Here is a 27,488-nt window from a genome sequence, read left to right on the forward strand (position 1 = left end):
TATACATAATATTACATAAACTTTCAAGTCTGCATAAAGGTTTTTTTTAATACATTTGCACATATTTCGTTATTTAACGAAATACAAAGGCAACCAAGGAGCAGCACCGATGCGATAAAGCCCGGACCCAAAGGGGTCTGGGAAGGGAAATATATAATATTTGAAATCTAGAGGGAGCCATTTTCAACGTATTTCCCATGTTTTTTAAGTATTCTAGAATACAAAGAAAATACACAGGCCAAGCCATCAGCAATTTGCGATAGCGACCCTAAGGGTGGACCCAATATATGAATAAACCATATTTGAGGACTTTGAATCCGAAAGAAACAAAAATGGATGGGATTTTTACAGTGTTGCAGTGTTTTCTGTTTTAAACAGAAAACAATCATTGTTTGCATTTTAAAGGGAAAACAAAGGCCGAAATAACCATTCCAATATAGAACACAGATCGGAAAGGGAAACAAAAGGGCCCAACATGATGCAGCCACAATAAACCAACATCATGGAGCATCTCTAGCACGAGAGAGCTCCTTGCCAGCGCAGCCAAAATATCAGAATGTGGTTACTCTTATGTCAGAAGAGGAAACCCCCGAGCCCATACGTGCCTAGTCATCGAATCAAGTGGTTAAAGGACAGAGAGGATAGATTAAGACACTCCGAGCCTTTGAGAGCTCGAGAGCATTGTAAAAGGCCTATAAAAGGCTGAAAACTAAATGTAACAAGGATTCAACTTCTAGAGACTATTGATACTATGTTCCTTGCAGTTTCTCATCTTCATTCCAGTAATACAACTTCTTTTGCTATTATATGTTCAATGTTAATTTTATCTTCTGTTCTAAGCTTGTACTTGATCAGGTTGTTCAGGGTTCTTTTATGTCTAATGCCATATAATTTTCATCTCATCTCTGCATTGATAAATTAGATTTGCAGGCTTCTTTTACTGCTTGTAGCTAGCCATTCATATGTGTTTTATATATGCAATCTATCGGTACATTCAATTTTCTTCGTTTACTACCTGTAGCTAGCCATTCATATGTGTTTATATATATGCATCTGCCGGTATGGTCAGTATTCTCCATCTATCCATTGAATCTACAAACTATTAAGCATTAGTGGTCTAAAGCCTTGTCAAGATAAGGGTGTTCATGCATGTCTGGAGTGAAAGCATAGTTGAAACGATTATCTAGCTTGATCCAAACCATCATCCATTCCAATAGTTCAGAAAAAAATATTGAATATTATATGTTACCAGGCATCTCCGAGCTACAACCTAGGAGAGTTTCCTGGAGTGATAACATAATTGGGGCCGTTGTCGGGGAGAGGAGACTGAAGCTCAGATTCCCTGGGAGATGACACTGATCCAACTTTGATGATAGAAAAAGTCTGGGCACTTTTTTGGTTGTAATCATCTATCTAGTGACTCTATTGAAGGATGAACCTTTTGGTGACTCCACTTCATATTTTTGGCTCAGTTTGTGAGGCATACTCGGAGAAATCTTTAGAAGCCACAAGCTGACCCAGTATCTAATCTTGAAAAAGTCATCAAAGAAAGAAAGGTATTGCAGAAAGGAGCATCTGGTTCAGGTAAATCTAAACAATCTTCTATATCTCTTCAAGAAAATCCTATAATAGAACAAATACATGTTGAGAGTATAACATCTAATACTAGCAGTGAATAAAAACTCTAAGATATTTGTAAAGCTCCTTATTCTTTAGTTTCTCCTTTTGTTGTAAGCCCAAAGGAAACCTTGCCTCCTATCCATCATACTCCTCCAGTCCTGTCAGTCACCCCTCAGCCCTCTATCATTCAGACTGCTAGTAGTCTTATGGCCACCACAGCTATGGCAGGTCCACAAGCACCCACCAAAATGGAAAGAATCATAGCTGCTAGGTATGGACCTTTAGTACTGCCCACTCTTTGAATGCCATGCCTACTGGAGAATATTAGAGGTATATGCCTAAGTTCACTGGGACTGAAGGTGTTACAGCTGAAGAACATCTTGAATCATTCTATAGCTATGCTGATAACCTTGATATTAGCGAAGATGATGTCTGGATGAGAGTCTTTGTCCAAAGCCTAGATGGAGAGGCTAGAAAATGGTTTAGAGAACTGACCCTGTTGGATACCTATACCAATAGGTTTCATATTTCATGATTGGCAAGGGAAAATCCAAATATGCTCTGCTTTGATTACACAAAGATCCCATATTTCCTAGAGAACACAAAGTGTGTAAAGTGTTTCAATCTTGATGACCTTGTTTCAAATTTTGATGGATGATCCAACAGTTTAATTTGGGTCATGCCATGCTTTCAATTTTCAGTTGTAGAATAGAGAGAGGAGTCTGTCCAAACTGTTTAATCTTGGCAGACAAGTAGTTCAGGTAGAGAAGAAAAGGCTCCCAACAGCTTAATCTGGGACCTTGGAAGAAATAAGGGTAGAAATAGATAGAAAAACAAAAGAAGAAGCCAGAGAAAAGAAAAGGCAAGTAAGGGTCTGCAAGTCCAAGTGCACCCTCCAAGAAGAAATAAAAAATGCTAGGCTAGCTGGGTAAGTAGTTGGGGTTGCAGAAAGGTTGTCTTTACCATTATAGGTGTGGTAACTGTGTTTATCAAAGCAAAGCCAATCAGATGACAAGGTGTTCTTCTTCATCAAGTTGCAGCAGGAAGCATGACTAAACTCCCTCCTTCCCCTCCCATTTCATTTCTAACATCCCCTCATCAGCTGAGATTCATGGAAGAAATTGTGATTTCATGGTGGTTCTTAAGCCTTTAAAAGCCACATTTCTTGTCTAAAAATCTTTTCATTTTGATCTACTCTTTAAGCTAAGTAAGTTTCAAATAAACTTAGTGGTTTCCCCCTCATTTCACTATCTCATCCATATTAACTCTAATTCTACTATGTAAATCCCCTATATTACCTTTCCCCCTAATATTATTAACACCAAGGTGTATAAACCCCAAATTCTGTATAAATACCCCTCCCCTTGGCATTATAGCCAATAAGTCCTATGTCAGGGATCAAAGTGACATCTGGCCACTTGGATGAACCTATACCTCATCTCCGCCCCCCCTTCTTTCAAATGATTCCACTCATTAAACCCCCATCTGCAGAGAAAGACCCTATAAAACCCCTTCCTACCCATAACCCCTTTTGAAACTATGGAAAAACCCAAGAAATCCTCAAAAACCCATAAAAACCCACTATCCCAAGGTTCCCCGCCCGAAATATTTAACTCAATATTTTAATAGACTGGCGGGACCCCCCCAACCTGCTCGATCCGTCGGAGGGCCCGCCAGCCATAGATCCTCTGCCACCCACGATCCAACGGTGGGCGGGCATTTACAGATCTGGATCTGCCGCCCTTTAGCGTCCGGGGAACAGCGGTATCAGGGTCCGTACCCAAGACGCGTGTCAAACGTTGGGGCTGTTCGGAGACCCCCTCCCCGATACCACTTATTGCCAAAGGCGGTGCGGGGAAACCGCTTACCCCCTCCCCATTACCACCCATTCCGCACACGTCACCATGACGCCCTTCTGACGTCACCTCCCTTCCGCCCACCCCCGCGCTCGTCACCCTCCATGCAACCCTGCCGCCACATCCGCCTGCCACCTCGTCCTGGCACGCTGGCCTCCAGCTCAGCGTCCACGTCACCCGTACCCGGGCCCGCCATGGCATCATGCTGACGTCATTGGCGAGAAGGCGCTAAATACGTATTTTTGCCAAATTAGTCATTATAAACGCCCAAGATAGCCGTTTTTTTCCATTTTTTGAGCTAATTTGCACAAAACTCCTGTTGCTCCCTCACCACCAACGTACTTCGGGGTCTCCAAAGTCGAAATTTGATCGTGTCAACTCATCCATCAGCTGCTACAAAGTCTTCAATAGCTCGGCCCACAGGCTTGTCGAACGATTTATTTAGGTATTCACCGTGAATCCCATGCTTTGCCCATACATACCATTTCTCTGCTAAAATTCACCATTAAAAAACCGGTCAAAATCCTAAATTTAACTCTGTCTGCTGCTTGAGAGTTAACTAAAGCAACCTGCATTGCCCCTGAACTACAATTTGACATTGAAACAATCATTCCACGGATCAGAACAATAAAATTGTCCTCAAGGTACTTGGCATTGTTCCCTTTTTCCAAGTACAGGCCAGCTGCAAACCAAATCCTGCACACCCTCTGCACATCATTCCTAACAAATCACAGTCCCTGAGAATTGATTAAAACCTGCCGAAGCAGGCTAGCCTTCTTCACTGTGAATAAAAGTTCAAGCATTGTCAACATTGAGGCTGTTACTGAACTCTGAGGAGCCTAGCAAGCCTCTGCAATTACACTATTCAGAACCAGATTATACAAATGGCTGCCCCTGCACCTACAGCTCTAAATGTCACTCCGTTAAATCCACCAAACAAGGACCTGGAGGCCTTGCCCCTTGTCGACAGGGACTCCCTAATTGAAGACTTTGTGGGTAACAGGGATTTCATGCAGACCTTCAGACAGTTGAGAGAAGACTACCTGAATGGCAAGGACACCTATGGGATATGGGAGTCCAACCTTCCTTACTACTGCCTCCCCTCTGTCAATGTTTTCCCTCAGATTGTGCGTCTATGTGCTGAAAATTATGATGTGCAGCAAAGAGCCATTAAGTCTCCATCTGGGAGCATTCTCTTTCACATCAATCCTGAATCCATTAATAAAATTCTTCACTTTGACCAGACTGAGCTGCTTTTCCCCTTTTCCATGAATTATCTGCTGGATGCTGCTGCCAAAATGACTAGTGAGGAGCTGCAGAATGTCACCAGGACATTCATGAAGCCTCAATGCCAGCCTGCAGGGCCACCTCCCTACATGGATGTCTCCTTTACAGACACAGGCAGACTGCTACTAGATATGATCTCTTATGTGTTGGGGTACAGAACCAGTGAGTATGTGGATGTGACAATGCTGGTTTTGTTGTCTGTTTATAGTCCAGGCCAACCCCCTGCTCGTAAGTTCAACTTTGCCAAGTTCATAGCCAACAAAATTCAGACCAATTGAGCAAAGTGGACAGAGAGGGTGTGTTCAAGTACTCCTCTTACATCTATCATCTTTTCATGTATTATCAGTCCCAGGTCTTTCCATGCTACATTAAAAAGCTGGATTATAGAGGGGAAAGAAGATCTGTCATATTCTGGACATCTGTCTATCACCTGGTCCACAAGTCACCTTATTCCTATTCTGAGTTTATTGACCAGTTTGTATACCCGGTCTCCTGCTTATTAATGAGGGCTCCTCCTCCCAGAATGTCAACTGAAATACAGAAAGCCTTGCAGCTGTCCAAGAAATCCAAAATAGGTGACTAGTACCTATATGAGGATCATACTGTCATCAGAGTGTATGGCTGTGAGCTTTGTCCATTCAGGCTCCCAAAGTATGTGCCTATGAGAATATTTGCCCTTGAATATTATAGGCAGCTGATTCAGTCTGACCTAACCCACTTCCACAGCTCCAAAAAGAAAGCCCACCTCAAGTTCAAACATCAGCTGGGCCCTTTCATCATGAATAAAAAGGAAGGTTGGTAAGAGGCTCACCAGATCCTCAAAGACAAATACCAGCTGTCATATAGCTTTCGATGGGTCCCTTATGACCCTGAAGGTTTCATTTCTGCTAGAAGAATGAAATACAGACTAGTTGGCATTAAGCACTGCAGTTATCCCCATATTGAAAAATATGCCAACCAGCAGGAATGGCTACAGGATTCTATAATTGACAAATTAACTGAAGAAGAAGTGATGATAAAGAATGTCAAGGAATTAGAAAAGACTCTTGACATAGACTCTGTGCAGCAGGTACCCTTCAAACCGCCTCATTCAGCAGGAGAAGGGACCTCGACCTCAAGGACTGCACCAATCACACAAGCATCTTCTACAACAGCACCAGGATTAGACAAAGGAAAAGGAATAATGGGTGCTGAAGAGGAGGCAGTGAAAGACAAGGCTGCCCCTTCAAATGAGCAGCAAACTGGACAGCAAAATGAGCTGCAGAGAGAGGAGCAAACAGAACAGCAGCAAGATCAAACTCCTCCTCCACAAACGGAGCCACCAATAGCACCAATTTTGCAGACCCCAGCCCATGAGGAGAGGGGTACTAAGAGAGACAGAGAAGAGTCCACTCCTATCAGTGGATCCTCCCATCAGCCAAAGGCCAAAAGGCAAAGGGCTGACTCCCCAGAAGTTGAAGACATCACTGAGGAATTCCTTGACAGTTCAAGGAAAGACAAGGAAGCAAGCCAGCACACTGGTACCAGCTCATTCCAACAGGAACAAAGCCTGCAACTTGGTTTGGAGGTATCATCCTCTTCTCAGCGAAGCAAGAAGCCTAAAAGCACTAAGGCTTCTTTCAAGCAAATCAAGGCAGCTAATGAGTTACTGAGGGTGGAGGTGTACAAACAATTTATGAATGCTACACCAGCCCAGCAAGAAAGATTAATGTCTGTCTATGACATTAAAGAAGAGAAAATGATATTAAGTCATTTCAGGCCCACAGTACCACAGCCGAAATCAGCTGCAGACTATGTGAAGACAAGGGTGGAGGTAAGGGCAAAGGACATCCACCCCCTGGATCAAATTGAACTACACAAACAGACTGGAGAAATGGTCTATGCGACCTTGGTGGAGAATACAACTGTGGCTCATGAACTAAAGGAGTCACTCAAAAATACCAACACTCAGTTGGATTTTGAGAGAATGTCCTCCCTGGCCAAAGATAACAGAATAAAATCTTTGGAGGACATTATCATAGACCTAGGACATGATCCTAAGGATCCAAAGGGTGTAAGGGCCCTTATGAAGAAAAAGGAGGATGACCTCAATGCACTAAAGAAGAGGTTAAAGCTGTCACCCACAGAACACCCTCAGACAGCAGAACTACAAAAGGAAAAGCAGGTCGATGAACAACTTGACCTCCTAATACAGTAGGATCAGAGGATCAAAGAATTGGAGAAAGAGCTTGAAGAAGCTCTACAGGACAAACAGGGAGAATCTACATCCCAAGCTCCTCCAACAACCTCGACAACAGCAACAACCACAGGGGCACCACTGGACCCCACAATAGAAGCAGCAGGTACAACAGCGGCTCCAGATGCCCACCCAAGTGTAGAAGAATTGACCAAAGCGGTCAAGGCTATGGAGCTCCAGGCAGATGAGATAAAGAAAGCAAAGGAGAGATTGGCAGAACTGGATGCCAAATATGATAAATCAAAGGTAACTGTAGCAGAACAGGGCAGAGAAATAAAGGCCCTAAAGGATAAAATAAAGGCCCTGGAGAAGGAGCTCAATCTGGACAGTGCCATGGCTGACATAAAAAGAATTCTATGGGGTAAGATCAGCCAAACTATCACCAAACAATGGAAATCCATCAAAACAATCCATGAGCATATGGATTTGATTGGCCAAGCACAAACAGAAATCCAGAAGGCCAAAACAGTGCTGGGAAATAGGCCTGAGCAGGCAAACAAACTGATAGACTTTTTGAACAGGCAGGACAAAGAGGAGCTGGCAGCCATTGGCATCAACAACAGGACAGAGGCCATCCTCACAACTAAAAGGGTGCTGACCCTCAGAAATTATGTGCAGACTATAGAGAGAAAATGCTATGAAATACAGGCTGAGGTGGAGGAGTATAAACTCAAAATGGGGATGCTGCAAGCAAGAGGACTGCCTAGCCTACTGAGCAGCGCGGGGAAATTGATCACCAAAGATCAATTCACCAACAAGATGGCCAATTACATTGAAAATCAAATCGTTGCATCGGGCAGTATCACTAAGCAAACAGGGCCTACAACAGGGCAGAGCTTGTACACAAAACTGGAAGGCCTATTCTTCATTGAGAATAAGGCAAATCATCTGTTTGAAACCCCCCCTAACTTTTGGCGGTATACAGAGGCCGATGAGACCTTAATAAAAATTCGGAGGCATCAGATGCCAAAGGAAGATTGGTGGCAAGCAATGCTTCAGATTCTGCCACGGTAGCTCCAGCTGCTTGGTCACTGCCAGCTCCAGGTCACTAGAAGACAAAACAACGAAAAAGGGGTTAGTATTTAAAAGCGGCCAAAAGTGACTCATCACATATGTGATGACAGCCATCCAAGTTTTGAACAGCGCATCTCCAACCGACTCCAACAGTCATAAAGACCAAATATCTTCTGACTATTTGACAGCTGAAGCATAAAGGAATTTCGGCTGCATTCACTCCTTCAGCTACTGTATTTTTGAAATTAGCATATCATAAATGAGATAATAACTCATTTCGTTGATATTTTTTGTAATTTTTGTATATATACTCCCCTAAGTAACTCATAAAGGGTTGGTAATTTTCTCTATGAGAACACTTGTATTGTATTTTGTCAATTATCTAATACAAAGGGCCTGATGAGCTCAGTGATTTCCGGAAACTATTGGATGTCAGGAGGATGCTCTATGTGTTGATGCAGAATTCCTATGCCGTCTGAAGAGATAACAAGTTTTCTTCAAAACTCTGTTCTTGTTTTTCTTATGTTTATCAAATCACACTTCTCACACTAAGCTAGCAGTAAGAAAGAAATAATAGTACAAGATTTGTTCTATTACACCTTGTCCTCAATTTTTGCTGCTGAAAATGTTTGTCCTCTGGATTAAATATGTACATGAATTCTTAATTGCTCATGTATCACTTAATTCTATGTATATGAATATCACCTAGAAATACTTAAATGCTCCTAGGTAAATATTCTCATTTTCTTACTCAAACAGTTAAGCTGTAAGATTCTTAATTGCCTTGCACTAACTCAATGCACCCCATTCCATCACTATTTCAAACGTTATTTCTCAGACACTAAATCGGCTCTGCAACATCACTATGGTATCACAACGACACATCAAACATCTTAAGGATCACTGACTCCTTAGCCCAATGGACTAGAACTCTTTGAAAACACACAAGCACCTTGTTTGAAATTACTATCCAAACAAAAGACTTAAAGCAAACCTGAATTTATATCTAGCCTAAAATTATCACAAACAGAGATAAATCATAAAGAGAGAGCCCTCTCTGATTACAGTGTGGCTAGGCACTGCAATCCAAAGACTGGTTAGTGGTTACCCCGGCCGTATTCCCTTGGGAGTCATAGGGAACAACCTGGGTGTTAACATAATTGGCGACTCCGCTGGGGACTTCTTAGGATTTTTCGATTACTATCTATTTTCCAAGGCTACCATCAAGCCTGAAACCAGCCAAGAGGCCTTAGAACAGTTTCTGTACCACAGTGACAGTTTTAGGGAAGAGCTAGTTAGGGAATCTTCATCTTAGCTTTGAAACATATATAGCCATTCCAAAATCTTCATCCAGTCCTTGCATATATAAAAACTTCCTATAAAAGTCCTGAAAAACAGTTAGAAACTGGCTCCTAAGAAAAATCCTCGACATACTAGGGCTAATCCTGACCCAAATCCACCCATCATTGTTGATAATCCAAATACCATCCCTAGAAACACCAGAAAGCAACAAAAACAGGATCAGCCTGCTGTTTTGACCTCAGTTGCAGATTTTCCCAACCTTTCTACTCCACTTAAAGTCCTCTTTAGGTCTGTCCCAAGTTCTCCTAGTTCACCATCCACATCGCAAAGTCCTCCTCCCTCATCCTCATTCACTGCACATATCCCCTTCAACCATCATTCAGGTTCAACTTCACCTGTTACCCCTGTGGTACCCACTGTTCCTATTATCCCAGCAGTCCCTATAAATACACCCAACCCACCAAATATGGCAAATAGGTATGCACCCTTGCAGCTACCTGCTAACCCTGCGGCTCTGCCCCAGGATTACCAAACCAAAATCACATATTTTGACTCCACTGGCCATTACTCTGCTATTCAACATGCTAAGAGGATGCAAGATCACTTTGAAAACTATGAGATAGATGATGACAGTGTGAGGATGAGAATTTTTGTCCAAAGCCTGACAGGTGATGTTAGAACCTGGTTCAGGTCGATTGCTGCAAATACTATCACAACCCCTGATGAGCTTTATCAGGCCTTTATTACCAGATGGGAAAAGAAGAAAGATCCCCTGCACATACTTGGTGAATATGAAACAATCAAGAGAGGTCCTCAAGAGACTATTCTGGAGTATTGTGCTAGATTCAACAATGTGTACAATGCAATACCACAAAACTTGAGACCCCCCCCTGATTTGGCCTTGTACAAATTCCCTGATGGATTTGATTCTGACATAGCATTTCAGTTGAGGGAGAGAGAACCTGAAACCCTTGAAGACGCTCAAAAGGCTGCTGTCATAGTAGAAGCAAACTTGATTGCCAAAAGAAACAGGGCAAGGTTAGAAAAGAGAAGCATATACAAAGAAGAACCCACAGCCTTTGACCAAAAGCTTGATGCCATACTCAATAGCATGAAAAGATTGGGTGATAGGGTGGAATCAGTTGAAAGAAAAGCATCATGGGAAGCACCACAAAATAACCCTCCTAGAAATTCAAATTTTAGGAGGAACCCAAACACAAACAATGGCAGGGCCAATGCTGATCCTGAAATCAGACCGCCATTTCAGGAAAACTATGCTGAAACTTCCACATTGACTGAGCCAAATGAAGATCCTGAGATTAATTTGATAGGGCTAGACGGTGAAAGTCAAGTTTTCTTAACACAAGAAGATCATGAGGATGAGGAAATAAAACTGTTCCAAACTAAATCAGGTGAATCCTTTGACTTTAAACAAGGCTATGACACTGCTGTTTATGAAGTCCATAAACAATACAAGCTGAGGAGCAGAACTGTGAACATCAACCAGCCTGAAAAGAAAAAGGTTAATCAACAGTCTGGAAAATTTATAGTCACAGAACCTAGTGACCAACTAAACTTACCTACCAAAGAAGTGATTGTTGAAGAAATCACTGAACCACTGTCCTCAAGACAACAGTCTTTGGACACTTCATCCTCTCATCCTAATTCAAATATTACTCCTCAAGAAACAACTAACAAGGATAAATCCCAAAGACAAAATAAAAATCAAGAAGAAGATGTAATGAACAGGGAGAGAACTGTCACCTATAACCCCAAAACCCAGTCTGAAAAACCTTTTGATCTTGAAACAGAAATTAGCAAAATAAAAATAGCTATTCCTCTCTCGGAATTAGCCAAGCATGACGGCTATAAATTAGAAATCAAAAGGTCCCTACAACTCACTAGCAACAAAGATGATGTCAATGTACTGGATGACACCCCAGAACTCCTTTTTGGCCCAGAAGTAGATGGAAAAACAGTAGTCACAGGGGTGTTGCCTTTCTATGTTAGTTTACATATTCATGACAAAGTATTACATAATGCAATGTTTGACTCAGGTGCCTCTCACAATCTTATGCCAAAAGCAGTCATGGAAAGATTGAATTTAGACATAACAAGACCATACAAGGATCTGTTTTCCTTTGACTCCAGCCAAGTCAAGTGCTTAGGTCTCATAAAAGACTTATGTGTGTCTCTAGTTCAATACCCAAATAAGACAATCCTAATGGATGTGGTAGTTGCTGATATCCCACCTAAGTATGGAATGTTGTTATCGAGATCATGGGGAGCCAAACTCCAAGGTTCCCTACAATTAGACATGTCATATGCCACCATCTCTGTGTTTGGGCAACCAAAAAGACTATACATAGAAACACTGATGAAGTACATGGTCAGCAGTGAAGAAAAACCTCAAAATTTTCCTATATATGCTGTCCATTCAGACATAGACTCATACATTCTCTTCAATGATACAACTACTCCCTCAAAAGGTGAAATCGAAACCAAGACATTCATACAGGAGGGGGATGCATTGGAGAGTAGTATCACTCATGAAACAACAGCCAAACAAACATTTGATAGTGTTGCTGCATTAATTGTCAAGAACATCCAATTGAATGATGGAACTGTCCTAGAAGACCAGCTAGAGAGACAATCACAACTGCTACTTACAGTACCAGCCCATGAACAAATCATAAAATCTCCATCCCAACAAGATATGCTATGGTTCCTTGAATTTGATGGCTCGGTCAACAAATTAGGGGCAGGAGCTGGAGTTTGGATACACAATAAAGAAAATAGTCATGCAGAAGGTAGAGCCTATAGATTGAATTTCAGATGTACTAATAACATGGCAGAATATGAAGCTCTTTTACTAGGACTCAAATTGGCAAAATTCTTACAAGCTGCCAGGGTTTCAATCATGGGAGATTCAGATTTAGTTATCCAACAAGTGAAAGGAAACTTTGTCACCAATGACAAAAGACTAAGGACTTATAGGTCTGCTGTTGCTAAGGTACTAAACTTTTTCTCCGAATTCCAAATTACTAAAATTCCCATAACCCAAAATCTACATGCTCATAGTTTAGCCACCTTTGCAAGTACCTGCAAGTTGCCCTTTGAGCCCCACCATTTTTTCACAGCTGAGGTAAAACACAGACCTTCCATACCTAACAACATCAATGATTGGCAAGTATTTGAGGATGACAAGCAAATAAACCATTTTTTAACTCTACAGCAAGAATTTGCAGGATTAAATATTAACAATGAGACAGCAAGTCAATCACAAATGCTTGAGACAGCAAGTCAATCACAAATTCTTGATGGAGCAATTCCATCACAAATACATTTTCAACAGACTGCTCAGCCAATGTCACCTAGAACTGCAAAACAAATGCTCAATCCAACTATTTTCAATACAGAAAGCATCCAACAAATTCAACAAGTTGACTGGGAAGAGGGGGTGTCCAGTGCTGAAACTGAAATCATTGAGCTAAAAGACAATTTTCTACCAACAGGTTTAACCCCACTAGAAGACATCTTTGATTCAAATGATATTCCCAGGAAGCCTAAAATGCAGCCCCTGAATGCAGCCATTGAAGAGTGCAACATAGGTACAGTTGACAAACCCAAGATAATTAAATTATCGGCTTCCTTACCTCCGGACCAAAAGCCAAAATACATTGACCTCTTCAAAGAGTTCCAGGATGTTTTTGCATGGAGCTATGAGGACCTAAAGTCCTATGACACCTCTGTAATCCAACACACCATCCCTCTCAAACCTGATCAAAAGCCCTTTAAACAAAAACTGAGGAGAATCAATCCTATGCTTCTACCAGCAATGGAACAAGAGGTACATAAAATGTTCAAAGCAGGCATCATAGCACCAATCAGATTTTCTGAATGGATTTCCAACTTAGTCCCTACAAGAAAGAAGACAGGTGAGATCAGGCTGTGTGTGGACTTAAGGAATCTAAACCAGGTATCCTTAAAGGATAACTACCCATTACCCAAGATGGATCACATTCTCCAAAGAGTGGTAGGGGCCTCAAGGATCTCATTACTGGATGGATTTTCAGGTTTCAACCAGATCTTAGTTCACCCTGATGATCAGGACAAAACAGCATTTACAACCCCATGGGGAACTTTCAAATATGTAAAGATGCCTTTTGGCTTGAAAAATGCAGGAGCAACATTTCAAAGAGCAATGGATATAGCTTTTGCCAAGGAAATTCATGACTTTTTAGTCATTTATTTAGATGACCTAACACCTTTTTCAAAATCAGACCAAGAACATATAAAACATCTAAGACAGATCTTCCTAAAATGCAGAAAATATGGCATCTCCTTGAACCCTAAGAAATCCCTCTTTGGTTTAGAAGAAGGCAAGCTCTTAGGACACATCATCTCAAAAGATGGCATTAGAATTGACCCAGATAGGATACAAGCTATCCTGCAAATGCCTCATCCAAGAAATGTCAAAGAATTGCAAGGATTCTTGGGAAAAATTAATTTCTTAAGAAGGTTTATCCCAAACCTAGCAGAGCTAACCAGATTATTAAACAACATGCTGAAAAAGGATTCAAAAGTAAAGTGGACTGTTGAAGCCAATCAAGCATTTGAAGGCATAAAATTGGCCCTCACCCAAACCCCAGTCTTAACCAACCCTCAGTTTGACAGAGAATTTATCATTTTCTCTTTTGCTTCCCAACATACCATTGCAGCTGTTTTATTACAAAAGGATGACCAAGGAAATGAGAAGCCAATTGCTTTCTTTAGCAAAGCTCTTAGGGATGCACCTTTGAAGTATCAAATCATGGAAAAACAAGCCTATGCTTTAGTCAAAGCAATCAAAGACTTTAGGATTTATATCCTTTACTCACATGTGAAAGCATATGTGCCAAGTCCTATTGTCAAAGACATTCTCACCCAAGAAAACTTAGAAGGCAGAAGAGGAAAATGGATTGCCAGTATCTTGGAATTTGACATTGAGATAAAACCTACAAAACTAATAAAAGGGCAAGGCTTGGCCAAATTAATGACAGAAACAAATTTTCAAGCCTTAGACATCAATCAGCTGGACAGTGAAACAGAGCTGGCGACTCCAAAGATCAATGCAGCCTTTGAACAATCCCCCTGGTATTCGGATATCTGTTATGTGTTACAAAACCTGTGTGCTCCCCCAGGACTGTCCAGAACTAAGTGTAGGTTCTTAAAAATGAAAGCTTCCAGATTTTGTGTGATGGAAGGGAATTTGCTTTGGAAAAACCATGAAGGTATATTGCTGCACCGTTTAATGGAAAATGAAACTAACAATATCATGCAGGAGACTGTGGTGGACACTTGTACTGGAAGTCCACTGTGGATAAAATACTAAGGGCTAGCTACTACTGGCCCACCATGTTCTCTGATGTTAAAAAATTCACCACCTCATGTCATAAATGCCAAGTGTTCGAGGGCAAAAGGCAGCTGCTGCCACTCCCCTTAAAACCTATTGCAACAGAAAGACCTTTTCAACAATGGGGCTTGGATTTCATTGGGGAAATCCATCCTTCTTCTTCAGGCCAACACAGATGGATTCTAACAGCAACAGACTACTTCACTAAGTGGATTGAAGTTGCCCCATGCAGACAAGCAAATGATTCAATAATTATTCAGTTCTTGGAGAACAACATATTGGCTAGATTTGGCTGTCCTGACAAGATAATAACAGACAATGCTGCTGCTTTTAGATCCAAGAAAATGGTAAACTTCTGCCATAAATTTCACATTACTTTGGGCCATTCTACTACATATTATCCCCAAGGAAATGGCCTTGCTGAATCATCAAACAAAAGCCTAGTAAATATCATAAAGAAGGTGCTGGAAGAGAACAAAAAGAACTGGCATAAGAAACTAGTCAATGCCTTATGGGCAGATAGACTAACAACAAAAAGATCAATCGGGACCAGCCCATATGAGTTGGTTTATGGATTAGAAGCCAAATTCCCCTCATCACTAGGAGTGCCTGTTATGAAGCTTCTTCAAGAAAGTCAAGCAGAACCAAATGATATGCAAAGAAGGATCAATCAGATAATTTGTTTACAGCAAACTAGGGAGCAGGTTTTCAGCAGAGTTCAGATATTACAAGAAAAGTTAAAGAAGGCCTTTGACAGAAGAACCAAAGCAGAAGATTTCAATATTGGTGACAAAGTCCTCAAGTGGGATGCAAGGAGAGAAGAAAAAGGAAAACATGGAAAATTTGATTCCTTATGGAGAGGGCCATTTGCTGTCCAAGCAGTACAAGGAAACAATACTTATTTCCTTAAAAGTCTAACTGAAATTGACTTGGATGAAGGTCCTGTGAATGGCAGGATGCTGAAGCATTATTTTGACTATTACCCATGAGCGCAGTCTGGGTTCCCTTGTATATATGCAGATGTATATATTGTTTTCTGTTTTAGATTGTAAAAATGAAGTTTTTTTTTCAAATTTATTGACTCTCAGCATAAGGTAAATAGAATCAGAGGCCTTTCAAGAAAAGAAGCATACAGTTTTGGCACTTCAAAGCAGCAAATTTCAAAGAGTGATATGGGCAGTCAAGGAGCAAGGCAATATGACCTGCTGATCTTGGTCTTTCAAAGAAAAACCATCCCCATGTGGAGCCACTGTTGGATACCTATACCAATAGGTTTCATATTTCATGATTGGCAAGGGAAAATCCAAATATGCTCTGCTTTGATTACACAAAGATCCCATATTTCCTAGAGAACACAAAGTGTGTAAAGTGTTTCAATCTTGATGACCTTGTTTCAAATTTTGATGGATGATCCAACAGTTTAATCTGGGTCATGCCATGCTTTCAATTTTCAGTTGTAGAATAGAGAGAGGAGTCTGTCCAAACTGTTTAATCTTGGCAGACAAGTAGTTCAGGTAGAGAAGAAAAGGCTCCCAACAGCTTAATCTGGGACCTTGGAAGAAATAAGGGTAGAAGTAGATAGAAAAACAAAAGAAGAAGCCAGAGAAAAGAAAAGGCAAGTAAGGGTCTGCAAGTCCAAGTGCACCCTCCAAGAAGAAATAAAAAATGCTAGGCTAGCTGGGTAAGTAGTTGGGGTTGCAGAAAGGTTGTCTTTACCATTACAGGTGTGGTAACTGTGTTTATCAAAGCAAAGCCAATCAGATGACAAGGTGTTCTTCTTCATCAAGTTGCAGCAGGAAGCATGACTAAACTCCCTCCTTCCCCTCCCATTTCATTTCTAACATCCCCTCATCAGCTGAGATTCATGGAAGAAATTGTGATTTCATGGTGGTTCTTAAGCCTTTAAAAGCCACATTTCTTGTCTAAAAATCTTTTCATTTTGATCTACTCTTTAAGCTAAGTAAGTTTCAAATAAACTTAGTGGTTTCCCCCTCATTTCACTATCTCATCCATATTAACTCTAATTCTGCTATGTAAATCCCCTATATTACCTTTCCCCCTAATATTATTAACACCAAGGTGTATAAACCCCAAATTCTGTATAAATACCCCTCCCCTTGGCATTATAGCCAATAAGTCCTATGTTAGGGATCAAAGTGACATCTGGCCACTTGGATGAACCTATACCTCATCTCCCCCCCCACTTCTTTCAAATGATTCCACTCATTAAACCCCCATCTGCAGAGAAAGACCCTATAAAACCCCTTCCTACCCATAACCCCTTTTGAAACTATGGAAAAACCCAAGAAATCCTGAAAAACCCATAAAAACCCACTATCCCAAGGTTCCCCGCCCGAAATATTTAACTCAATATTTTAATAGACTGGCGGGACCCCCCCAACCTGCTCGATCCGTCGGAGGGCCCGCCAGCCGTAGATCCTCTGCCACCCACGATCCAACGGTGGGCGGGCATTTACAGATCTGGATCTGCCGCCCTTTAGCGTCCGGGGAACAGCGGTATCAGGGTCCGTACCCAAGACGCGTGTCAAACGTTGGGGCTGTTCGGAGCCCCCCTCCCCGATACCACTTATTGCCAAAGGCGGTGCGGGGAAACCGCTTACCCCCTCCCCGTTACCACCCATTCCGCACACGTCACCATGACGCCCTTCTGACGTCACCTCCCTTCCGCCCACCCCCGCGCTCGTCACCCTCCATGCAACCCTGCCGCCACATCCGCCTGCCACCTCGTCCTGGCACGCTGGCCTCTAGCTCAGCGTCCACGTCACCCGTACCCGGGCCCGCCGTGACGTCATGCTGACGTCATTGGCGGGAAGGCGCTAAATACGTATTTTTGCCAAATTAGTCATTATAAACGCCCAAGATAGCCGTTTTTTTCCATTTTTTGAGCTAATTTGCACAAAACTCCTGTTGCTCCCTCACCACCAACGTACTTCGGGGTCTCCAAAGTCGAAATTTGATCGTGTCAACTCATCCATCAGCTGCTACAAAGTCTTCAATAGCTCGGCCCACAGGCTTGTCGAACGATTTATTTAGGTATTCACCGTGAATCCCATGCTTTGCCCATACATACCATTTCTCTGCTAAAATTCACCATTAAAAAACCGGTCAAAATCCTAAATTTAACTCTGTCTGCTGCTTGAGAGTTAACTAAAGCAACCTGCATTGCCCCTGAACTACAATTTGACATTGAAACAGTCATTCCACGGATCAGAACAATAAAATTGTCCTCAAGGTACTTGGCATTGTTCCCTTTTTCCAAGTACAGGCCAGCTGCAAACCAAATCCTGCACACCCTCTGCACATCATTCCTAACAATTCACAGTCCCTGAGAATTGATTAAAACCTGCCGAAGCAGGCTAGCCTTCTTCACTATGAATAAAAGTTCAAGCATTGTCAACATTGAGGCTGTTACTGAACTCTGAGGAGCCTAGCAAGCCTCTGCAATTACACTATTCAGAACCAGATTATACAAATGGCTGCCCCTGCACCTACAGCTCTAAATGTCACTCCGTTAAATCCACCAAACAAGGACCTGGAGGCCTTGCCCCTTGTCGACAGGGACTCCCTAATTGAAGACTTTGTGGGTAACAAGGATTTCATGCAGACCTTCAGACAGTTGAGAGAAGACTACCTGAATGGCAAGGACACCTATGGGATATGGGAGTCCAACCTTCCTTACTACTGCCTCCCCTCTGTCAATGTTTTCCCTCAGATTGTGCATCTATGTGCTGAAAATTATGATGTGCAGCAAAGAGCCATTAAGTCTCCATCTGGGAGCATTCTCTTTCACATCAATCCTGAATCCATTAATAAAATGCTTCACTTTGACCAGACTGAGCTGCTTTTCCCCTTTTCCATGAATTATCTGCTGGATGCTGCTGCCAAAATGACTAGTGAGGAGCTGCAGAATGTCACCAGGACATTCATGAAGCCTCAATGCCAGCCTGCAGGGCCACCTCCCTACATGGATGTCTCCTTTACAGACACAGGCAGACTGCTACTAGATATGATCTCTTATGTGTTGGGGTACAGAACCAGTGAGTATGTGGATGGGACAATGCTGGTTTTGTTGTCTGTTTATAGTCCAGGCCAACCCCCTGCTCGTAAGTTCAACTTTGCCAAGTTCATAGCCAACAAAATTCATGACCAATTGTGCAAAGTGGACAGACAGGGTGTGTTCAAGTACTCCTCTTACATCTATCATCTTTTCATGTATTATCAGTCCCAGGTCTTTCCATGCTACATTAAAAAGCTGGATTATAGAGGGGAAAGAAGATCTATCATATTCTGGACATCTGTCTATCACCTGGTCCACAAGTCACCTTATTCCTATTCTGAGTTTATTGACCAGTTTGTATACCCGGTCTCCTGCTTATTAATGAGGGCTCCTCCTCCCAGAATGTCAACTGAAATACAGAAAGCCTTGCAGCTGTCCAAGAAATCCAAAATAGGTGACTGGTACCTATATGAGGATCATACTGTCATCAGAGTGTATGGCTGTGAGCTTTGTCCATTCAGGCTCCCAAAGTATGTGCCTATGAGAATATTTGCCCTTGAATATTATAGGCAGCTGATTCAGTCTGACCTAACCCACTTCCACAGCTCCAAAAAGAAAGCCCACCTCAAGTTCAAACATCAGCTGGGCCCTTTCATCATGAATAAAAAGGAAGGTTGGGAAGAGGCTCACCAGATCCTCAAAGACAAATACCAGCTGTCATATAGCTTTCGATGGGTCCCTTATGACCCTGAAGGTTTCATTTCTGCTAGAAGAATGAAATACAGACTAGTTGGCATTAAGCACTGCAGTTATCCCCATATTGAAAAATATGCCAACCAGCAGGAATGGCTACAGGATTCTATAATTGACAAATTAACTGAAGAAGAAGTGATGATAAAGAATGTCAAGGAATTAGAACAAGACTCTTGACATAGACTCTGTGCAGCAGGTACCCTTCAAACCGCCTCATTCAGCAGGAGAAGGGACCTCGACCTCAAGGACTGCACCAATCACACAAGCATCTTCTACAATAGCACCAGGATTAGACAAAGGAAAAGGAATAATGGGTGCTGAAGAGGAGGCAGTGAAAGACAAGGCTGCCCCTTCAAATGAGCAGCAAACTGGACAGCAAAATGAGCTGCAGAGAGAGGAGCAAACAGAACAGCAGCAAGATCAAACTCCTCCTCCACAAACGGAGCCACCAATAGCACCAATTTTGTAGACCCCATCCCATGAGGAGAGGGGTACTAAGAGAGACAGAGAAGAGTCCACTCCTATCAGTGGATCCTCCCATCAGCCAAAGGCCAAAAGGCAAAGGGCTGACTCCCCAGAAGTTGAAGACATCACTGAGGAATTCCTTGACAGTTCAAGGAAAGACAAGGAAGCAAGCCAGCACACTGGTACCAGCTCATTCCAACAGGAACAAAGCCTGCAACTTGGTTTGGAGGTATCATCCTCTTCTCAGCGAAGCAAGAAGCCTAAAAGCACTAAGGCTTCTTTCAAGCAAATCAAGGCAGCTAATGAGTTACTGAGGGTGGAGGTGTACAAACAATTTATGAATGCTACACCAGCCCAGCAAGAAAGATTAATGTCTGTCTATGACATTAAAGAAGAGAAAATGATATTAAGTCATTCAGGCCCACAGTACCACAGCCGAAATCAGCTGCAAACTATGTGAAGACAAGGGTGGAGGTAAGGGCAAAGGACATCCACCCCCTGGATCAAATTGAACTCCACAAACAGACTGGAGAAATGGTCTATGCGACCTTGGTGGAGAATACAACTGTGGCTCATGAACTAAAGGAGTCACTCAAAAATACCAACACTCAGTTGGATTTTGAGAGAATGTCCTCCCTGGCCAAAGATAACAGAATAAAATCTTTGGAGGACATTATCATAGACCTAGGACATGATCCTAAGGATCCAAAGGGTGTAAGGGCCCTTATGAAGAAAAAGGAGGATGACCTCAATGCACTAAAGAAGAGGTTAAAGCTGTCACCCACAAAACACCCTCAGACAGCAGAACTACAAAAGGAAAAGCAGGTCGATGAACAACTTGACCTCCTAATACAGCAGGATCAGAGGATCAAAGAATTGGAGAAAGAGCTTGAAGAAGCTCTACAGGACAAACAGGGAGAATCTACATCCCAAGCTCCTCCAACAACCTCGACAATAGCAACAACCACAGGGGCACCACCGGACCCCACAACAGAAGCAGCAGGTACAACAGCGGCTCCAGATGCCCACCCAAGTGTAGAAGAATTGACCAAAGCAGTCAAGGCTATGGAGCTCCAGGCAGATGAGATAAAGAAAGCAAAGGAGAGATTGGCAGAACTGGATGCCAAATATGATAAATCAAAGGTAACTGTAGCAGAACAGGGCAAAGAAATAAAGGCCCTAAAGGATAAAATAAAGGCCCTGGAGAAGGAGCTCAATCTAGACAGTGCCATGGCTGACATAAAAAGAATTCTATGGGGTAAGATCAGCCAAACTATCACCAAACAATGGAAATCCATCAAAACAATCCATGAGCATATGGATTTGATTGGCCAAGCACAAACAGAAATCCAGAAGGCCAAAACAGTGCTGGGAAATAGGCCTGAGCATGCAAACAAACTGATAGACTTTTTGAACAGGCAGGACAAAGAGGAGCTGGCAGCCATTGGCATCAACAACAGGACAGAGGCCATCCTCACAACTAAAAGGGTGCTGACCCTCAGAAATTATGTGCAGACTGTAGAGAGAAAATGCTATGAAATACAGGCTGAGGTGGAGGAGTATAAACTCAAAATGGGGATGCTGCAAGCAAGAGGACTGCCTAGCCTACTGAGCAGCGCGGGGAAATTGATCACCAAAGATCAATTCACCAACAAGATGGCCAATTACATTGAAAATCAAATCGTTGCATCGGGCAGTACCACTGAGCAAACAGGGCCTACAACAGGGCAGAGCTTGTACACAAAACTGGAAGGCCTATTCTTCATTGAGAATAAGGCAAATCATCTGTTTGAAACCCCCCCTAACTTTTGGCGGTATACAGAGGCCGATGAGACCTTAATAAAAATTCGGAGGCATCAGATGCCAAAGGAAGATTGGTGGCAAGCAATGCTTCAGATTCTGCCACGGTAGCTCCATCTGCTTGGTCACTGCCAGCTCCAGGTCACTAGAAGACAAAACAGCGAAAAAGGGGTTAGTATTTAAAAGCGGCCAAAAGTGACTCATCACATATGCGATGACAGCCATCCAAGTTTTGAACAGCGCATCTCCAACCGACTCCAACAGTCATAAAGACCAAATATCTTCTGACTATTTGACAGCTGAAGCATAAAGGAATTTCGGCTGCATTCACTCCTTCAGCTACTGTATTTTTTAGATTAGCATATCATAAATGAGATAATAACTCATTTCGTTGATATTTTTTGTAATTTTTGTATATATACTCCCCTAAGTAACTCATAAAGGGTTGGTAATTTTCTCTATGAGAACACTTGTATTGTATTTTGTCAATTATCTAATACAAAGGGCCTGATGAGCTCAGTGATTTCCGGAAACTATTGGATGTCAGGAGGATGCTCTATGCGTTGATGCAGAATTCCTATGCCGTCTGAAGAGATAACAAGTTTTCTTCAAAACTCTGTTCTTGTTTTTCTTATGTTTATCAAATCACACTTCTCACACTAAGCTAGCAGTAAGAAAGAAAGAATAGTACAAGATTTGTTCTATTACACCTTGTCCTCAATTTTTGCTGCTGAAAATGTTTGTCCTCTGGATTAAATATGTACATGAATTCTTAATTGCTCATGTATCACTTAATTCTATGTGTATGAATATCACCTAGAAATACTTAAATGCTCCTAGGTAAATATTCTCATTTTCTTACTCAAACAGTTAAGCTGTAAGATTCTTAATTGCCTTGCACTAACTCAATGCACCCCATTCCATCACTATTTCAAACGTTATTTCTCAGACACTAAATCGGCTCTGCAACATCACTACGGTATCACAGCGACACATCAAACATCTTAAGGAACACTGACTCCTTAGCCCAATGGACTAGAACTCTTTGAAAACACACAAGCACCTTGTTTGAAATTACTATCCAAACAAAAGACTTAAAGCAAACCTGAATTTATATCTAGCCTAAAATTATCACAAACAGAGATAAATCATAAAGAGAGAGCCCTCTCTGATTACAGTGTGGCTAGGCACTGCAATCCAAAGACTGGTTAGTGGTTACCCCGGCCGTATTCCCTTGGGAGTCATAGGGAACAACCTGGGTGTTAACAGACCCCAAGATCTATAGTAGATATTGAGGCTTTAGATGATGCATTCCTAAAGCATTGGGGGGATAAGAAGGATCTCCTCTACTACCACACTGAATTTCGCAACTTAAAGAGGGAAAATGGTGAGTTTTTGCTTGACTTTAATAAGAGGTTTAACCGCATGTGCAACAAGATACTAGCTGAAGTAAAACCCACCACTACCTCTGCTAGACTCATCTATGCTAGTGCTTTTGATTCTGACTTCTTCCTACTGTTGAAGGAGAAGCAATGTGCTACTTTGGCTGATATGCAGGATGTAACCTTGGAAGTAGAATCAAACATCATGGTTGCTGAGAAGCTTAAGGGAAATATTGATAGAAGAAGACAGAGGGGCGAATCTTCATGATCATCTTCGGATCCCAAGATAGATAAAATGACCAAAATGATTGAGTCATTAGCCTTTGAAATCTCCAAATTAAAAGTTGAGCAGTACTCTAGGAAAGGAAGAGTTTCTAACAGCTTTGTTCCTCCAAATCCAAATCCATATAGAAGAGCAAATGAGCACTTGCAGATTTACAAAGAAGCAAAGATGCCAATAAAGACCAAAGGGTGAAGACACCTTTGTAGAATGTAGTCATGGAAGAAGAGCAGTTTGATGAAGATGATGAGATCCATTGTATGGAAGACAAAGGCAGTGCCCCTTTTTTGACCTTAGCTGCCTATGAAAAGTCATTATTCAATGACTAGATCAGCCAAGAGTGGGACAGTGAAGCTGTTCTACAAACTGAAGATCAACAAAGATATAATCTGAGGTCAAAGATGAATAATGCCAAGGAAACCCCTGTTCAAAGAGCTGTTGTCCTTGCAGTACAACAAGCTAATAAGCAGAAGCAACCGACAATTGATCCCATCATCCTCAAAGCTCCAACTCATGAGGTAAGAGGCCTTGACAAGTCTCCTTCTCCTTTCAGTTTTCAATCAGAAATTTAGAAGCTAAGAATACCTATACCTTTGGTTGAACTAGTGAAGAATGAGTTCTTCAAAATATCCATCCTCGAGGCCCTTGAGCTTAAAGCCATCCAAGTCTCCACTGCCTATGTAAATCTTCAAGATGACAAACCAACTGTTATTCTTAGCCCAATGATTGAAAATTGTGAAGACAGATCCCCATCATTCTACGCATCTCTAATTATTCATGATAAAATCGTTCACAAGTGCCTTATGGACATTGGAGCCATCCATAATCTAATGCCTAAGGTTTTCATGGATAAATTGCGTCTTGACATTACCAAGCCTTATCATGACCTATTTTCTTTTGACTCTAGAAAAGTGAAATGTTTGGGATTAATCAAAGACCTGGCCATCACTTTGTCTCAGATTCCCATGAAGAACATGATGATGGATATTGTGGTAGCAGATGTACCCTCCAATTTTGTCATGGTTCTTTCCAGAGGCTGGATCAAGAGATTAGGTGGAACATTGCAAAATGATTTGTCCTATGCTATTGTCCCAGATTTTGGAGGTGAAAATAGGAGATTGTATAGAGAGACCCAGTTGGCTTATATTATCAGCGATGAAAGGAATCCTACTAATCATCCCATCTATGCTGTTGACATTGATTTTGAAGCTTGTTTTCTTCAAATCGAAGAATCTTAGTTGGCCTCCACGTAGCTTAAAAAACCAGTTTTCCAGATCGCAGAGGAAGAAAGCCCACAGATTTGGGATATGTTCTTTGATGGGACTTACTCTAAGGAAGTTGTAGGGGCAGGTGTAGTCCTTGTGTCCCCCACATAGGAATGCATTAATTTATCTTTCATATTAACGTTGTAGGTGTTATCGAGAAATCTAGTGTCCACTCGGAGCTGCTAGTCCCACTAAGACTGGTAGCTATCTTAGAAACAAACAAACTAAAACTACTTTCGCTTTCCTTTATGAGAAGTAGATAAGAGGGGAACAAAGGACACCAACCTCAGTCTTGCACTTAGTTCCTTGCTTGGTTTCTCTCCCTTCTGACAGATCCTTGCCGCTTTGCCTTCGTTTTCCCAGCTTCAAAGAGCACCTGTGGAACCAAAGCAGCATAATACTATCGAAGAACAGAGATCTACAATCATAAACAATATAGGACCAGATATATATTGACCACACAAATGCATATATCATCAAACATACAAGAATGTGGAGGAAAACTTGAATAACTTTATTAATATCAAGAATAGCAAAGAGGATTACAACCAATTGTTCTGACCCAACGTCATCCTCCCATCATGAAATCCCTTCTTCACCTCATGAAAAGCTTAGATCACCCAACACTATGATATTCCACCAAGAAACCAATAGCACTTCCTTACAAGATACAAAATTCCAGCCTCTAGATCTATGGGATGAGGGATCCATATATAGATGATTGCAGGGGGGTGAGTCAGCTTCTGGGATTTTGATTAGTGTCCTCTCTCTAATAGTTCTTGATTCCACTTGGAGATTGATGATATCTTACTCATCCCTGGGTGAATTCAGAGAGGCAAGTGTCACAAGAGAAGTTTCTGGAAGATTCCATGACGATCCACCTTGCAAACTATCTCTACCATTTGTCTACTCTTGCCCATCGCACCCTACAGAAGGGCTTTCTAGTATGCATCGCACCTTTTACACTGAGTAGGTGAGATGCATCGCACCCTTTGCACTAGGCAGTTTGTATGGTCCAACTTTGACCAGTTCTGAGCAGTTTCCTGTGGAGAACTTCTAGGAGATGATGTAATCAACTGACCTTGGTGTGAAGCAACACTTTTAGGGACTTAGGAGCCCTTGGTTTATGGACATGTATGATTGGGGTTGCAGTGCCCAAAAATGTCTATAACAGTAGGTCAACAAAAATTTCCAAGCAAAGCATCCAAGGCTGAAAGCAAACAAAAATGTGGTAAAATACAGACCATCTCTTCCTGACAATGTCAAATACTAGAAAGTTTTTGAAGCTAATGATGAAATTAATAGGCTTTTATGAGTCTTTGATGGCCTAGTCAATGGGTAGTTTTTGAAACTTTATTTCATTTAGGGCTTTAAAGCCTTCGTATTGTAAATATGTTTTTTCCAGTTTTTATTTCATTGCAAAATAGACTCCATGCCCAATGGAACACTAGGAGGAAGATTTGATCTTGTTTTTTATAGGAAAGGCATTGTTCTACAGTTCTTGAAAACTCACACGGAGGCTTTCATCCCCAGAAGGAGCCAGTGTTAGCCTTGTGGGCAAATGGTCCAAAAATGGATCCAAATATGCTCTCTAACACTCCGAAATTCTTCAAAATTTTCCTAAGGATCATGCAAAAATCACAACAATCGCATGCTAAGAGCCCTTAAAAGGGAGGAAAAACACTATCGGGAGGCTAAAATAGAAAAAACCTGTGAAAAAACCATTGTCACAGGCTTAAACTGATAAAGCACAACAATCGTCCGATCTGGCCGATCAGTGGTCCAGATCTGATCGACGAGTCGCATCAATAGATCTGGTCAGCGATCGCAATCGACACAAGCGGATAGTCGCAATCGACACAAACCATGTGGGCATTGCGATGGCGATCGACGATTCAACATGGACCGTCAATCAAGCGTGCAGATCGATGGCCCACATTGCATTGCGATATTGCAGTCAGGAAAAAAAAAGAGCGCTAGCATATGGGCCCTAGGCATAAACGATAAGTGATTGTGATCAGATCTTATCACTATATCGTGGCGGAGCAGCACAAAGGGTTGAAGCCTTTACACATCGATATGGGCAACCCGATGAGCTGGACTCGACGGTATTATACATAATATTGCATAAAATTTCAGGTCCACAGAAAGGCTTTTTTAATACATTTGTGCGTATTTCGTTATTTAACAAAGTACAAAGGCAACCAAGGAGCAACGCCAATGCAATAAAGCCCGGACCTGAAGGGGTTCGGGAAGGGAAATATATAACATTTGAAAGTCGGAGGGAGCCATTTTCAATGTATTTCTCGTGTTTTTTAAGTATTCCGAAATACAAAGAAAATACATAGGGCTAGGCCATCAACGATTTGCGATAGCAACCCTAAGGGCAGACCCGATAGATGAATAAACCATATTTGAGGACTTTGAAATCTGAAAGAAATAGAAATCGGTGGGATTTTTATAGTGTTGCAACGTTTTCTTTATTAAACAGAAAACAATCATTGTTTGCATTTTAAAGGGAAAAAAAGGCTCGAATAACCATTCCAATACAGAACAGAGACCGGAAAGGGAAACAAAAGGGCCCAACACGATGCAACCACAACAAACAAACATCATGGAGCATCTCTGGATGAGAGAGCTCCTTGCCAGTGCAACCAAAATATCAGAATGCGGTTACTCTTTTGTCAGAAGAGGAAACCCCCGAGCCCATGCGTGCCTAGTCATGGAATCAAGTGGTTACAGGACAAAGAGGATAGATTAAGGCACTCCAAGAGTTTGAGAGCTCAGGAGCATTGTAAAAGGCCTATAAAAGGCT

The sequence above is a fragment of the Pinus tabuliformis genome, chromosome 8, assembly GCF_031772625.1.
Source record: "Pinus tabuliformis cultivar Carrire ecotype Pingquan chromosome 8, CPIR1, whole genome shotgun sequence".
Taxonomy (NCBI): domain Eukaryota; kingdom Viridiplantae; phylum Streptophyta; class Pinopsida; order Pinales; family Pinaceae; genus Pinus; species Pinus tabuliformis.